The sequence below is a fragment of the Lepeophtheirus salmonis genome, chromosome 3 (genome assembly GCF_016086655.4).
Source record: "Lepeophtheirus salmonis chromosome 3, UVic_Lsal_1.4, whole genome shotgun sequence".
Lineage (NCBI taxonomy): Eukaryota > Metazoa > Arthropoda > Copepoda > Siphonostomatoida > Caligidae > Lepeophtheirus > Lepeophtheirus salmonis.
Genome location: NC_052133.2, coordinates 22,411,278 through 22,427,566, shown reverse-complemented (window position 1 = coordinate 22,427,566; position 16,289 = coordinate 22,411,278). Strand labels below are relative to the sequence as shown.

General features: G+C 31.1%; 1 protein-coding gene across 1 annotated transcript in view; it reads right to left on the bottom strand.

Moving 5' to 3' along the window:
* Positions 1-16,066, bottom strand: part of LOC139904946 (uncharacterized) — a 174,281-nt gene extending 158,215 nt beyond the window's left edge. Inside the window, exon 1 of the mRNA XM_071887171.1 lies at positions 15,827-16,066. The gene's annotated coding sequence lies outside the window, so the exon portion shown is untranslated. The remainder of the gene's footprint in view (positions 1-15,826) is intronic.
* Positions 16,067-16,289: the final 223 nt, after the last annotated feature.

The window sequence follows — 16,289 nt, the reverse complement described above, 5'->3', positions numbered from 1 at the left end:
TAAAAGTAGATCATATAAATAAAAAGCAACAAGACAATTAAGTTTTAAAAAAACAACATAATTGAACATTATAGTTCATATTTAATGTCCTGAAGTAAAATAACCTGATATAAAAACAAAATTAAAAACATCAGCTAAGGTTAATAAAAAACGACGATGTCTTCTTATTATTGACTTGATGAGATTAAAATATTGCACGAACCTCGAAGGTACAAATTTGATGATATTTCCGGCCCATGCCCACGACGAAGATGATGACAGATGGATTCTTATAGAAAGTGCTCAATATCGAGTAGCTGCGCTTATCATTATAGCTCTTAATTATTCCACATGTAATGGAGAGTCGATAGTTAACTTTTTAGCAATCAATGATTTAATATTTAATAGAGCAAACTCCGCGGCATTGTGAACAGGAGAAGTATTTTTATTTATCTTATAAGCTCCAAATAATATATTTGCCTTTATTAAGTTAGAAGTAATATCTTCTGTCACACAAACGTTGAATTGGATAAAATATTTGACTACTCTCAAAACCGAGCAATCAGCAAAAGCGTGTAGGGTAGAGTTGAACATAAAACTGCAGTCATTGCACGGATAATAAAATTTTATATTGTCAGTGGAAATTTGAAATTGTGCCGTAAATTTGGTCCCGTCTGTAATATCAGAAATTGATTGGAGAATTCTTCGTTCCTATGAAGGAGGAAGATCGAGTAGTACCATATATTTATCTGACACAGACTGCACTTCCACCGATGAATTTTGGCAAAAGCTCATTTTTTAAAACCATGGTTTTGAAGGAGTAAAATACTTAAGAGACCTCTCAAGAAGAAGACGGAATCTCCCACCCCAAAAGATAGATTCCAGTCTTAAGTCATGATAACTTAAAATTTTATGATGGAGAGCAGTCTTCTCTAATAGAAACGGATTTCCAAACTTATTAACAAAAGGTATTTTAGTCCTATTTCGTGAATTATATCAATTGTTGAATCTGAATTATAAGTAGGCCTTCCTTTCCATAAAATTCTCTGAATAAACGCTAGATGTGGCGAAAAAACCTCCAAATCTCGATTAGTTAAAAGTGTTCCCATTTGGATCCATTCATAATATTTAGAGGACGTGAAATTACCCCTCCAGTCTCTCAAAAGGTATACACCTAATTCCTCCACAACCTTTTTGTAACATTTTGGAATTATACTAGATAAAAGGCAGAATCCCACCGCCTATTTTATACTTTGGGAACTTTAAAGAACAGGAATATAATTTTTATCGAAGAGACCCTTAAACCATGCATCTTCTTGAATCATTGCAGATACTGCTAGAGAAGGAATGGAGGTAGCTCTGTATAATACAAGAGAAAAATTTCTCAAATTGTACAAATCAATGAGTTTTTGTAGAGATAAATGACACCATTCTGTTTGTTGACCATCATATATAATTTATCTCTTGATACCCCATTGGTTGTCCATTCGATACGTAAGATGTTCACCCTCGGTACAATTCTACAACCTTCGATTATTGTAGAACTATCCGGCTTCCAGGATCCAAGGGGAAGGATGGCGGTTTTAGTTAGATTCATTTCTAATCCAGAGTTGACCTTAAATTTGTTTAAAAAAGTCAAAAAAACTTTGATGCTATACTGAAGTTGAATTTCCAAATTGGCTTCAATCATTAACGTTACATCATCAGCATATAGGTCAATTAGATATGGAGTCCCACAAAAAGATACACCAAATCCCAAATACTTTTTCAAAATGGTCCTTGTTAGTTCATCGATGGCAGATATAAATAGCAAGGGGGCGACTGGACAACCTTGTCTACACCTCTTTCTTAATAAAATGGGTTCACTCATTTTACCATCCAACGAAATTATAGAAGAGTCGTTAGCAAGTAAAGCTCTGATAGGATTAAAAAAACGTTTGGGGAGTAACCTTTTAACAGATCTCATAATTTGACAGTGACGTACAGAGTCAAATACTTTGCAAAAATTAATTGCAATAAATGCACCAAACTTGCCACTCCTATTAAGAGATTCAATTGCTGTAGCTATATTTCATGAAATATCCGTAATTATTCTATTTCTTAGGAAACCTTTTTGTTCATCCTTAATGTTTTGGTTTAAAATAGGGTCAATTTGTTTAGCCAAAACACCAGACAATATTCTGTAAGCTTAATTTAAAACTGTGATGGGCCTCCAGTTATTGAAATCAGTGCCATCATCCTTTGTAGGTATAAGAGCTATCCTTTTTTTTGTAAGAGAACATTTTTCCAGACTTCTCCATAATTCCCTTAATATCCATTTTGACACTTTAAATATATGACTGCGGAGAATAAAACAAAGAGTTATTTCAATAATTTTGTGATCGGTCGACGGATCTGTTCTATATGAAGCATTTTTAACCTGCTTAAAAAAAATAGACGAAATTAAGGCTATATCGATTCTTGAAGATCTATCGCCACTACTCCAGGAAATATTATCCTTTGGACTGAACTTTTTCGTCAAATCTACTAAATTAAACTTTTTTTATAAGTTCCCACAATATTGCAGCATTTGGATAAGAGCTCGCTGGCTTATCCAGATCTACATTGAAATCTCCAATCAAAATCATTAGAGAATTGGCAGTAGTTTGAGAATCAATAATAGACTGAAAAAAAGTCAACGACTTGGAATTTGGCCCATACGCATTGATGACTGAAAAAGTACAGCCAGACACGGTAACAATAATTTTATGCCAATGACTGTCCGTTGTATATTATTTCGCAAATATTGGCTTTGGAACTCTTTTGGAAACGAAAGTTAGCACTCTTCTCTTATCTGAACCAGAAAAGAAATTTTGAAATAAAGATGGCAGACACAGGGGGCAACTTCTCGAGCAGGATGAGTACACCTGAGTCCCAACATCTTGCAAACATAGGATATCGGTTTTGAAATTCAATAGATGTTTCATAAGACCATGTCTAACTCGTCTATCTCCACCTCCCCTTATATTCAACGACAAATAGTAGAGAGTCCCATATTGGCCTTTAGATCATTGGGGAATTTTCGGAGGAAAAAAATTGGTTATTTTGTACTGGAGTTTATTAGTCAGATACATTTTTGGGTTTCTTCATCTCGTTCGACGTTTGGCAATTAGAGTGCAATTCATTTCTGTTGCGTTTGGTAAGTGATTGGGGCCTAGTAGGACTGAGTTGGACAACTTTGTCGCTCAGAAAAGGTTTATTAGGCTTATCATTACATAGTGTTCGATGTTGAATTTGGTTCCAAGGAGTTCGAAACTAAACTAACTATTTCCACTGTAGTATCTGAGATATTTTCGGCTGCGCAGCTGCTGTGGATGAAATTGGATTGTTCTCTGAATAAACAGTTGATGCTTGATTTGAATCTATTTGCTCAGTCCCGTTCAGTTCTTGAGCTTTACAATCTTTTCACGTCTCATACATGTTTTTTCCCTTTGAACAAGGTCCTTTTCTTGTGAGAAAAGTACTTTTTCTGTCCCATTTCTTCTCTTAAGCCTAGAGATCCTCCAAGACTTACAGTAATTCACCGATATATGAAGGGATATTTCTAGGATTTCCTGTAACATTTATTAATATGTCTAAACCCTTAGTGTTCCAATGCTGATATCTTGGATCATTGAAAATAGCGAATTTTTTCAAAAGAGATTTTTAATATTGAGAAGCGTTCCCTATAAGAAAGGAGTTGAGTTTGCAGAAAGGTTCGAGCATCGACCTTAATGCTTTCTGACAAATTTTTCCATAGTCATATTTTAAAATCAAATATAACACATCATCGCCATCTCTAGCCAGCATGAGTTTACGACAATCTATCAAAAGTTTAAAAGAATTATTATCTTCATCTTTCAAGTCTACTTCAACTTGAAGAACAATGTCATTCGTGATTCTCTCCATAGGGGAATTTTATTACGAGTTATTATAAGAGGCCGATGAGGTCTATCCCAATTAAGACTGTGAACCTCGTTGGGATTTAATTTTAAAATATCTGTTGCAATCAAAGCAAGATTACCAGGGTGCATTTGCCTTTTACTCAAGGGACTACGTTTGTCCATTCTTTGTGCAAATAAACAGAAATTTTTCCAACCCTTCGAGTCATTAACAGTCCCATCAGACACATAATTAAATGAAGGGATATAATCTTTGTTTCAATTTGAGTTCACAACTCCACTATATGACATTGATTTTGGTGTATTAGACGTTCTCATATTGACAGCAGGAATTATTGATGAAGATTCAAGGAAAATAGTGTCCTTATTCTTATCATTAGGATATTAAAATAGACTAGGGGAAAAAAGAGGAAGAAAATCCCTTTACATGCTCCGTGAAACATCCAAGACGGTTTTCGACGCGATAGGTGAGATTTGTACAAATAAGATGAATCAAGAAGACTGTAGAGGGGTCTTGCAAACAGACTGATGTATTCTTTTCACCAAAAAAGAGTCTTAAAACCACACAAAATAATAATCACGAAGGAGCAAATAATAATAGTTCTACACTAGTCAAATACATTAACAATTCTTGAAGTATTTTGATGATTTTTTTATTAGCAATCAATCGTAAACCAAAGCAATGATATAAATACTGCATTAAAAAGCTATGAGTTAGCTCAACGAAAATGATCTTATAATTTTTTGTTATGAAGGGGGAAAAAAAACAAAAAAAACACGGCATTTTTTTACCTTTACCGGTCTTCGATTTAAAAATAAATACATAAAAGGAAATTTGTGTTTGTATAAAAAACATAATTTAAATTTTGTAGTTAAAAATTAATTTCCTTCTAATAGATCTAAAAACTCAAAATAATCAAACTTAAAAATATACGTTTCACATAATCACATATACATAATCAAATACTGTTACCTAATGTACTTAACATATGTAGAAATAAAACAGCAAAACAACCCAAATAAATAAAACAGGAGAGAAATCCAACTCAATCCGTATTTTCTTTCTTATATTTCTTATATCGCCGAATAATCATCCTAAAAGTTCATTCATACCGAAGTGATATCAATGGAAAATACCTAATTAATTCCGTGGCATAATTCTGTCAATCTTCTGTGAGCTGTTGAGCAATATAAGTTTTACAATTACTGAAAGCCACACTAATTGTTTTTTCCTCATCTGAACTCTGCTTCCTGTTATAAGGGTAACAAAATAGCACTTATTCTTCCCAATATCTTGGATCAAAATTTAACATATACTTGGAATTAAGTAATATGAAATCCTTTATAATTTTCAAAAGTGGACAGGAAACAAAAGCGTGTTTGAAATCGTTAAATATTCTTCCACAATCTTTACAATATAAAGAAAATTAATAAACTTAGTCGATATCTGAAATTGTGAGGGAACTTCAGACCTTCATTGATACTTTTCAGAGAAGGCATAATCCTCTTCTCTCACGTTTGAGGAATATCTTAGCTTTTTATGTATTGCTTGGTGTTAAGACACGCAACAGGAAATTTCAAAACTTCAGAATTGAATTTCAGATACCAAGGAGTAAGTGGAAGATACCACTTAGAGGTAATAGAATCTTTCAGTATTTCAAGCCTGAAACTTATAATTAAGTTGAGTTATAAATTCCAAAATTTTATTTCTAAGTTGGTCTACTGTCAATAATGCCACAAATTAACTTCTAGTCAAATCCACTTCTTTCTGAAAAAATTTCATGCAATGTCTTGTATATATGCGTAATAAAATACTCTGTAATTGCCAACCAGCTATTTTTTCCCAGTACCGATGAGAGATTTATTAAATACACATAGGTGTTGCTTTGCCTCTAAAAAGCTTATTACAAGAGAAAGAGAACAACCATTATTAAAAGGAAATAATATATATGAACACAAAAACGGATTAAACCGTACATAAAATACAGACATTATGAAAAAAATGGGAAATCACCCATATGAAATAGTCATCAGATTAATTAAAAACAATACAATATCATGGAACTAACAATATCCGCCAATAAATGGATTAAATGCTAAAAACTATTGATACTTACATACGTTTTGCTTACATCTAGTTACTAATTGCGGAGTTATTAAATTCTTTAATAATGTAAGAAATATCTCTCATATTATCATAAATTTTTATCAACGCATGTAGCTCACAAAAAATTAAATAAAAGTATATATTTTATTGTCATAGGTGGTATTAGAATATTGACTAAAACAGGCTTGTAATATACATAGTTATATTATACTATTGAACATTATTTTGATTACTGAGTATTCTCTTATATTCCTAAGCAATGTGAAATAGAGATACAAGTACTAGGTAATTGTACATAAGTACTTATGTAACAGTTTATTTACTTATATATTAATATAAATATATTAAATAATCGAATCCGACTCTTTTAACTTTACAAATGTTTGGTTGATGATTTATTCAGTAAAAAACAATATATTCAGATTAAATATAAGTAGAAAATTTTGTTCTCATTAGAAAATAAAATAGTTGATTTAAAGTAATCATTAAACCTACTTACAACAACAAAAAATTCTAAAAATTATGTTTCGACATAGCTGAATTAAATGACAAATACGCAAACTATTTAATTGATATTTTATTCAAATATCTAAAATGGATTAAAATATTGTAAAATAGATTTGAATTTATGCTGAAATGACATCCACAAAATATTTAGATCGATAAAAAGGAAAAGGCAATACTAGTTATAGATGATATTTCAAACCATACGCAAAAGAAATATGTGCTCAAATTCGACTCAAAATTATTAGAGCTTTAATCATAATTTTCACTTTAAAAATAGTTTAAAATTCAATAAAAAGCTTTATTTTTCATTATTGCTAAAGCTATGTAAATAATTGTACCGGTTGCGCTATTTTTTTGTACTTTTCATTTATTAGCTTAATAGAAGTTTCCAGGGGGAAAATTTCACTCCTCTTCGAGAAAATTGCATCCGAATATGATACTGGAGCTTACGGTCTGCACTTCTGGACTTATCAAAATTGCCAAAAGAGATCTTCAGGCTCTTGAACGTATATAGGCAGACTGTTTACAATCATTTAAACAGAGTTGGAGTTTTAAGGAGGCCTGGAAGTAGAATGAGATTGTAGAGGTCAATCATTTGAAGTCCTTGCATTCTTATACAAAGGGCATGTGCATTGCCAGATCCACCTTGCAGGACATGGTCAAGAATTTAGGAGCCGAGAGCCTGGTGAGGGGGAGATACCTTTGTAATTAAGTAATGGCAACGTTGTAACTTTTAAAGACATAACAGGAAATTTATAGACTTCTAGCCCAATAACTTTTGGCTGTTATACTCGCCAGATGCAAAGCCATAGGATTATAACTTTTGAGATCATATTGAGGCCAAAGTTTGCCACATTCACCACCTCAATGTTGATGATTGAAAGAACTACGTCAATTAGAACTGTACTGACATGCCTCAGGAGTATATCAAGAAGTGCTGCAGACGTTTCAGGAAAAGATTGGAGAACATCATTGCGATTATATTGAGTAAAAATGTGCTCTTTAATGTTAATTTGACATTTAATCAATTTTTTCATTAGACACATGAGTCAAGAATTAGATTTGGTTGAAGTCGTGTGCACAAAATGTGCAAAAAAAAAAAAAAAAAAGTCACCCAGTGTTAATTATAATATATAAGTATCTAAAAGCAATGGATTAAATGATGCAAAATAGGTTATAAATGCATTGCAGTATTAATAATTTCGAGATTAAAAATCGTACTTACTTCCTTAACCTCTTGTAATGAAATAAATATATTTTAAAAAGCTCAAAATGAAATTGTCTTTACGTGTTATTAAAAAAATACTTTAGTCAATAAGCAAAAATGTATAAAATATACTAAAATTATTTTTATCATTGTAAATTGAAAAATGATTTAAAGTAAATTGACTTTACTTGGTAAAAAATAATAATAACTTTTTACTAATATTACTCGTGTAATATTATGTCTAATATCTTTAGGTATATTATATTTATGTATATATATATAATGATTATGAAAATATAAAAAAGGTAATCAAGTAAAGGACGTTTTTTGCAAATTTGATTGTCAATGACTCATACATGTACTTCAATTAGTAATAGGGGTTCATGAGATTGGGATGTACATTGCAGATATACTTGGCATTTCTTATACGGACATACATCGACTCTAATGTATTATGTAATTTGACGTGTATTTAGGTAACTTAAATGCTACATATAGTGATGGATCTTGGGTATATAGCAGAGCTTAAAACTTCATGTTCTGGTTTAGAACCACGGTCAATACCCGAATTACCCAAAATATCGAACTCTGACACGAGTCAACTTGACAAGAGAACCTAAGATTTGGAATAAGAGTAACAATAAAAAGATTATTGTTCTAAATGGCAGCGATAACCGATAAATCTACAATTTTTGGGTTCTGGCACTGAAAACCGAAAAATGATGTAAATACAAAAAAACGTCCAATATGTATTAAAGAAAACTTGTCTTTATAGCAGAATTTTTAGTATTATATTGAACATAGTAATAGTGTTGTGTTCTTACGTTTTCTTCGCTCTGTATAATTAATAGAAAGTGAGCTTCCTCTTTATTTGGTTAATTAGACGGTATCGGTTGCCTTGTAGGCTACAATTAACTGATTAATTAACAACTGTGTCGTAACGTCATCTTTACCTTCAAAAGAATTGCCTGATGGAGAAAATAGCTCTGTCAGGATGCACGCCCTCACGCTTTTATTCAAGAGCTTGTGTCTTTCAGAAGAAGAAAGATAAAATATTAGAAAACAGATCCATATTGTGGCGAACATTCACTTCTGACACTATTAATTCTTTTAGGATATCGGAGAATGTTGAGCAAGAATCAAGAAGAGAAGTGGCTTGACAAAAATCATACTTCATTTAGATTTAAAAATATTTAACCAGATAAGCCTTTTTAAAGCTACAAAATCAAAAAAAAAATATATATATATATTTTTTTAAACGGCAGAATCTTAATCAAAGATAATGATATACTATCATGTTTCCTTCAGGACTTTCAACCCACAGTAAGGGGAGAGAGTCAATTTTCCTAAAAAGTATCACAAACCTTTGGCACCTTCTTTTTCCCTCAGAGTTATTATGTAATTATAAATCAAGGATAAGTTCAAAAACAATAAAATGTTTGAACCCGATGGATTTGGAGGGAAAGTGTTTTCGTGGTTTAGCGAAGAGATAGTTCCATTCTTACTATGTTTTGGAAGATATATGGGGAATAAAGGAAGACTCCCCAAGTCAATAATGAAAGGCAAAATTGTATCTATACCGAAAAAGGGAGATGGGACTGATTTAAGTCGTTGACGACCAATAACTATACTAAATGAACCTACAGAATTCTTTCGGGAGTAGTACCTAATGAAATGGAACACATACTTCCTAAAAGAATCGGTTCGTATCAAAAAGGCTTTCTTAAAGGTATAAAAATGGCTGATAGAAAAACAATTGACGCCATTATTGTAGTAGACTTTAAGAAGCTTTTGACTACTGCTTCCCATAACCTCATTTTACGAAATGAAAGAACATTTTTACCCATACGACTTTATAATCCCATTAGAACAACACTCTTACCCAATGGGACTTTAAGAATAACTTTAAATGGAAAAGAAATCCAATATTTCTCGGAAAAAGATATCGTCAAGGCTGCCGTGCTACTCTTCTACTTTTTCTTACATCTATAGAGGAGTTGACATTATCAATTAAGAGGAAATATAGTCGGATTGGTGTTTTATTTGAACATCAGCAACACAAAATTGATCTATACGCAGATAATGTCACATTAGTTGTAGAAGCCAGTTCTTAAGTGCAATTTATAAAGATAATTATTTTAATTTTGTCTTTTTTTGGTAAGTTTATAGAAATATCTGGTCCGGAAATTAATGAAAAGAAAACATGTATCTTACCAGTTAGAGAATGAAATCTTGTATTCGATACAAGAGTTGCAGGATGTTAAGTAAAAGGAAAAGTGCATATATTAGATTTAGAGTATTTAAAATATGGGGAACCAAATAGCAATTGGTGTAAATTGTGGTCTATGGTGTATAAAAAAACTTTCACATTGGAGGCATTTGAATCTTCAAACTCGGATTGAATGTTATAATAACTTCATTATTCCATTGGTTATATATAAGGCCTCAGCTCTGCCTACCTTAGCTGATAAGACAATCAAAGAAGAAGGAAATGGCTTCTGGGTATTTTCAATAAATCTTCTCTCGCAAGATCGAAGAAGGATCCAGGGTGAGGTTTAGTACTCTTGAGTAGAGTTTTCCCTACTCATTTATATCAAGGTTCTTATTGGCCTATCGATTAGACCCAAACTCAAATGGGGATTTGTAATCTCTAAATCGAGCGTATCTCCGTGGCGAACGCTCAGCTTCAGACCTCTCCAATGAGTACTTGAGCTATCTCTCTCTTATCTCTTCTAAGGATTGTATGGTATGCAAACTGTCTATGATTTGACAACAACGGTGTATATACTAAACCATAATTCATCCAAGAGAGTTTTTTTTTTTTAATCATAAAAATTCTATAAGTTTATAGGTTTTAAGCAGTGCAGACTCAATACTAAACCAGGGAAAGTTCATTTCCACTGATGGGATCTGGAAGAAAACATCCAACATCCCATTCAAGAACGTTAAAACTACAAGACACTTGAGTGATAAGAATTAGGGGAATCCCTGCGTGGAGTATTGGAAGGAAATTAATTTATTTCATAATTCCAGATATCCCCAAATTGCTTCTTTTTCATTAGCCTGATAAGGAATGAGGGAAGCACTTTAATAGTATTCAGCATTCTTTCGTTTATTGTCCTTTTGTGGGCTTACTTAAAGAGTTCTTATCATTGAACATAGAACTGAAAAACTACAACATGGGGGAAATTAAAGCTTTAATTTCATTCGGTTTTTCAGTTTCGGTCAAAACGAACGTCAAGCCATGCATTTTGCTTTGTTAAGTGCCAAGGATCACATTGCATCAAAGCTAACTAAGTGAGAAAATATTTTGCAGTGTGATTTGGTATCGTATTTCTGATTCCCTCCGATACAATTCGACGTTGAAGAGGATCATCCGACGGTATGATGAGATCAACGTTTTAAATTGAGGAATTTTTCACCAGCTATACACTAATATTATTAATTAGTTAGTCAATACTTCTATTGTTATTAGGTCTGGGTTAGGTAGTCTATTTTTAAACTATAATGCTTATTTATGTTTTTTTTTAGTAACACAATTCTTCATAACATTTTATATTGTTTTAGTTATGTATGTACATTATGAGCAATATAAATAACGATCTTATTAAAAAATATCACCTGTATAATTCTAAGAAAAGTACTGCAGCTACGTGTATTAGTATTAGGATTCGAATCATTACCTAAAATACATCAAGTATAGTACAAGATAATAGACTGAAGTCTTTGCCACAAGTCAATATGAAAAGGGAACCTAAAAATAGACTCAAGAATAATATTAAAAATATTATTTTTCCATATTGTAGCACCGAAAACTGAAAAATTCTGCAGATTACTTTAATAACTTTAACAAAAGAACCGAAACGTTAAATAAAAGTATTCAATCTAGTCATTACACGTTTTTACATCTGAAAAAAAGAAATTTTATTTGAAGATTTCTTAAAATTAATTTATTTATTGTCAACATATAAACAATAAATAGATTTAATAGATGTAGAATTTTCAAAAAAAATTGATCAAAATATGTGGACGTCTAAATTTGTCAAAATTTAATATCACTTATTCCAGATTTTATATTAAATCTTTGTAATTTTTATATTTAAGTATAAAAATAAAATGTCTAATGTTGTTAATATATTAATTTAATCTTTTGTTATAAAAATATGACTTAATATTATCTTGTTAACTTCTCTTTCGTTTGGATTGAAGGTTGTTAATTTACCCGCATGTCAACTTGGCCTTAAATTTCAATCTATTTCTAAATAACGGTTGGAGCAAAAGTCCCACTACAATTTTGATTGCGTGCCATCTTATTTATGTAACGTTTAGCTCCGTTCCGCTTTAACCATTGTGTTGTGTCACGTCCAAATTTTATAATGAATAAATAAAGGCCACAAGAACGAGCAGAAATAACGAGAATATTTATTGAAAATAATTGTTCCATTATTGCTACTCACCGAAAATTTTGTCAAAAATATCCTAATCGTTCAGAGCCTCACAAAACCACAATTTATCTTTTACATGCAAATTTTGAGAGTACGGTACGACAGAAGAAATACCTCGCTCTGGTAGGCAACGGACGTCTCGTAACTCTGAAAATAAGGCTTTGGTGCGCAATAGTGTTGCAGAGTCTCCAAAAACATCAATTTTAGAGACATGCTTCCCAGTTGCACATTTCTGCAAGCAGTTTATGGCGAATTTTGAAAACTGATTTTAAAATGTTCCCGTAAAATATTCAATTAGTCCATAAATTGCTAACCGAGAGATCATGATCAACGAGTTAAGTACAGTAATGCTAAGGTTGTCTGGTGAGATTGAAGATTTTTCGTCTAAATTGATTATGAGTGATGAAGCCCATTATCTTCTCAATGGCCACGCCAATAAACAGAAAAGTCGGTTATGGGGAACACAAAACCTTCACTAATTCATGAAACATCATTGGATCCACTAAAAACTTTTGTATCAAAAATGGTTATTTTCAGACCTTTTGTACCTTCCCTAATGTGATGCTATAAGTTGCGATAAAAATCTGGTTTATATTTTAGCTCACCTGTTTTTTGGAATTGGTAATCTGAAGAGTTAATTTTCTTTGCCTCAGCTTTTGTCATAATTATTTAACCCCTCAGTAGTGAACTTCCTTTTCTACTACATTCAATTATATTCAAAATCTGATGGAACATTTGTGTGTGTTCATAAAAGACGGATAGTAAATTTGATGATTCGTTGTTGAGTTACAATTGTAAGTTATTCTTGGACTCGTAGAATTGAAGATCAACATCCATGTAATTCTTGACAATGTCATTGTTTATTTATTTCTCCAACCCCCTTCCCTGGTCACAGCTGATTTGATGAAATGTTATCACATCTAAGCTGCTTTCCTCATAAAAATACTTCGAATCATTATGGTTAACATGTTGATTTTCAGCTTCTTCTTTTTACCTGCCGAAAATACACACGATTTTCATCTCTAGCTATGATCCACGAAATTGTAAATTTTGTAATTTATGGTATTTGGTTTATCATTATAATATTTTTGCACATTATTATTAATAATTTAAGGGTTCCAAAATGTACTTAACGAGTAGCCGTTTACTTTTTTTATTTTGGAAAAAAGTCAGTTATTTTTAATAGAAATCATACGACGTAAAAATCCCAACATTACCATATCGAGTGTGTATTTTGTTAGTTGTGAAATAGAGTTTTAATAAACAATTAAAGAAAGGACTTCGAAGAAAGGATTTAAATATTTATTTAATAATGTTGAATGTGATGGAACTTGAGGAAAGAAGCAGAAATGTATCCTTATTTATCATTTACTTTAGCTAGAAGACATAATGTACATAAATATATTGAGAGACAGAACTAATAATTCATACCCTCTCCTAAACCACACCTTATTATAAAAAAACATTGCTTATTCATATCTAAATATATATACAAATTATGTGTACATTATGCTTATAAATTTGTGCATAGCTTAACCTCCTGAGTAGTACAAATATGAAAGTATTATGTCAGTTATTAGAGTAGCTATTATTTCAATTTTCTATGTTATATGTATATATTTATTTATTCTGTGAAAAATACTTTTTATATTTATTGCGTGATTCATGGTAGTTTTCTTGAGAAATTAAATATAAAAGACTTTAATCATTCTGTACTTACTCTTCTTTTCTAGGTTTTTCAAAAACTAAAGAATAGATGTACATTTAAATGCAGTGATGCCAAAAAAACAAAAAACACTGTATTGCGATTTTCATGTAAACATTGTATTTTTTTGTAACTATAACTACATAAAATTTGGAATTAATCAGCATTCCAATATTAGAAATTATAATATCAATTACAATAAAATTATTATTATCAATATATTAGTTCTTAAATATATTGGAAAAAAGAAAAGTCATTTCACGTATAGTAAAGTGATTTTTTCCAAATGATATTCGATTAGAATATGAAAAAATTATTTTATTTTATTCAATTAATTATTCTAAATATGAGTTTGACAAAAAAATAAGCATTTTGAACAAAATTGATATGGCTGTGCGGTTACATATTCCAAAAAAGGTACTTTTGTTTTTCCCATTGATGTAAAAATCTATGTATCAAATCACCATGATTTTTGAATATGATATGATTCTGAATCAGTTATACTGGTCTGATATACCGTTCAAGGAGTTATACTGAAAACCCCGGATGTTTTAATCAAAAATGTACTATTTTTACGGATATACGGTGCTTACATACATTTGAAAGAACTGGTGTCCACAGGCGGGGATTGATGGGGTTAGGCCACCCCTCCCCAAATTGATTAACTTTTGTCCTTATTAACCAACAAATATCGCTTTGTGGAAAAAATATTAAATGGATGAAAAAGATTATTTTAAGCATTCCATTCTAAATAAGGGCATTACACCAAATTAAGGCACCCACCAAAAATTTTACTTCAATTTTCTTACAAAATAATGAATCCATCCCAAGTTTAAATCTTGCGGACGTCCAAGTAGGAATTATTTCAACTTTATCCCTTTATAGGTAGGTACATATACTTTGGCGTTCTTCTTTATTTGGAACTGAAAACTTCAGTCCGAACTAGTTCAGTCTCGGTCCAGTGCAGTTAAGACTAGATTGAACTAGATAAAATATATCAAGACCGAACAACATTAGGTACACATACGTATATGTATATTCTTTGCAAATCCACATGAATCAATAAGTCTAATAAAAAGGGTTATAAATCTAAACTCTAAAGAAATTGCCATTTTCAACTTATTAAGATAGTTTTTTTTCATAAACAAAACCATCATGTTCCTTCTGAATTACCTTTTTATGTATGTTCGGGAGAAGGGTATTTTTATAAAAATCTGTTAGGCATTTTAAAAAGCAAAAAAATGTAGTTTTAATTACAAATACATACTTATATATACAATAAACATCAGTATATTCGTAAACGTATTAGTTGAATTTTACTCGTGAATTATAACTCATGTAATACATAGTCCAATTTACATATTTTATCCATTTATTGTAACGATGTATAAGGGAGTAGAGAAGGAAACAACAAGGAATAAAAGCATCTCTATGGCATGAATAATAATAAAAAAGTACTATATTTTCTCCCAATGGAAATCAGGATTTATTTAATAGGTAGGTACAAGATGAGGAGGATCTATGGGCATATCCACAATGCATATTGGTTGTATGTACATGATGTATATATATATATCATGTGTATTTAAGTCAATAGCAGTAAATCATAACATTATATTAATGAGTAAAATGTAATATTGCATGAAAAAATATCCCGTTCGTTTATCCATTAATTCACAAAACAAGCAATAAATTGATTTCTTATTTTGTTTTCTTAATTGAACAAATAACATATACCAAATTATACATAGAACATATATTGAGCTATCCATGTATTAATGAATAAAAGTAAATAAAATCTTTATTTCAATTTCTTAGCGTTATTGAAGTATTAGAAATTATGGAAGAGTATTTAAATCAATTTTTTAAACTATAAATGGATCAGGATGATTTGTGCCTTAATTGAGAAGACATGATTACAATAAATTAGGGTGAATAATTATTTAATTTTGTTACCTTTCTGAAAACTCTAACAAAGATGTATGAAGAATAATACACTTTTTCTTAATTGCCCACCATATAGAATGAATCATCGTTTGTGAAGAAGTAGCATTTGATTATGAAAAACTTTTTATTTTAATCAATCAATCACGCACTCAATATTCATATTTACACGGAGACTTTGAATAAACTAAAAAGTCAAAAAGGAACTAAACTGGCTATGATCATGTAGATTAGAAGTTTGTTCTCGGACTGAATGAGTTATAATAGTTGAGAGCGTCAGGGATATGTAAAACTAACTACGTATGTGTATGTACATATAGTCCCCCCTCCCTCTTCTCCTCTTCTTCTTCAGGAGAAGCGGGTACTACGAAGGGAAAAAGTAAATAGAAGGTTCGAACTATGTGATTATGTACTCTTCTGTTTTGAGTCTATGATTATTATTTGTAAAAACTATACAACAGTGCTTTGAGGTTCT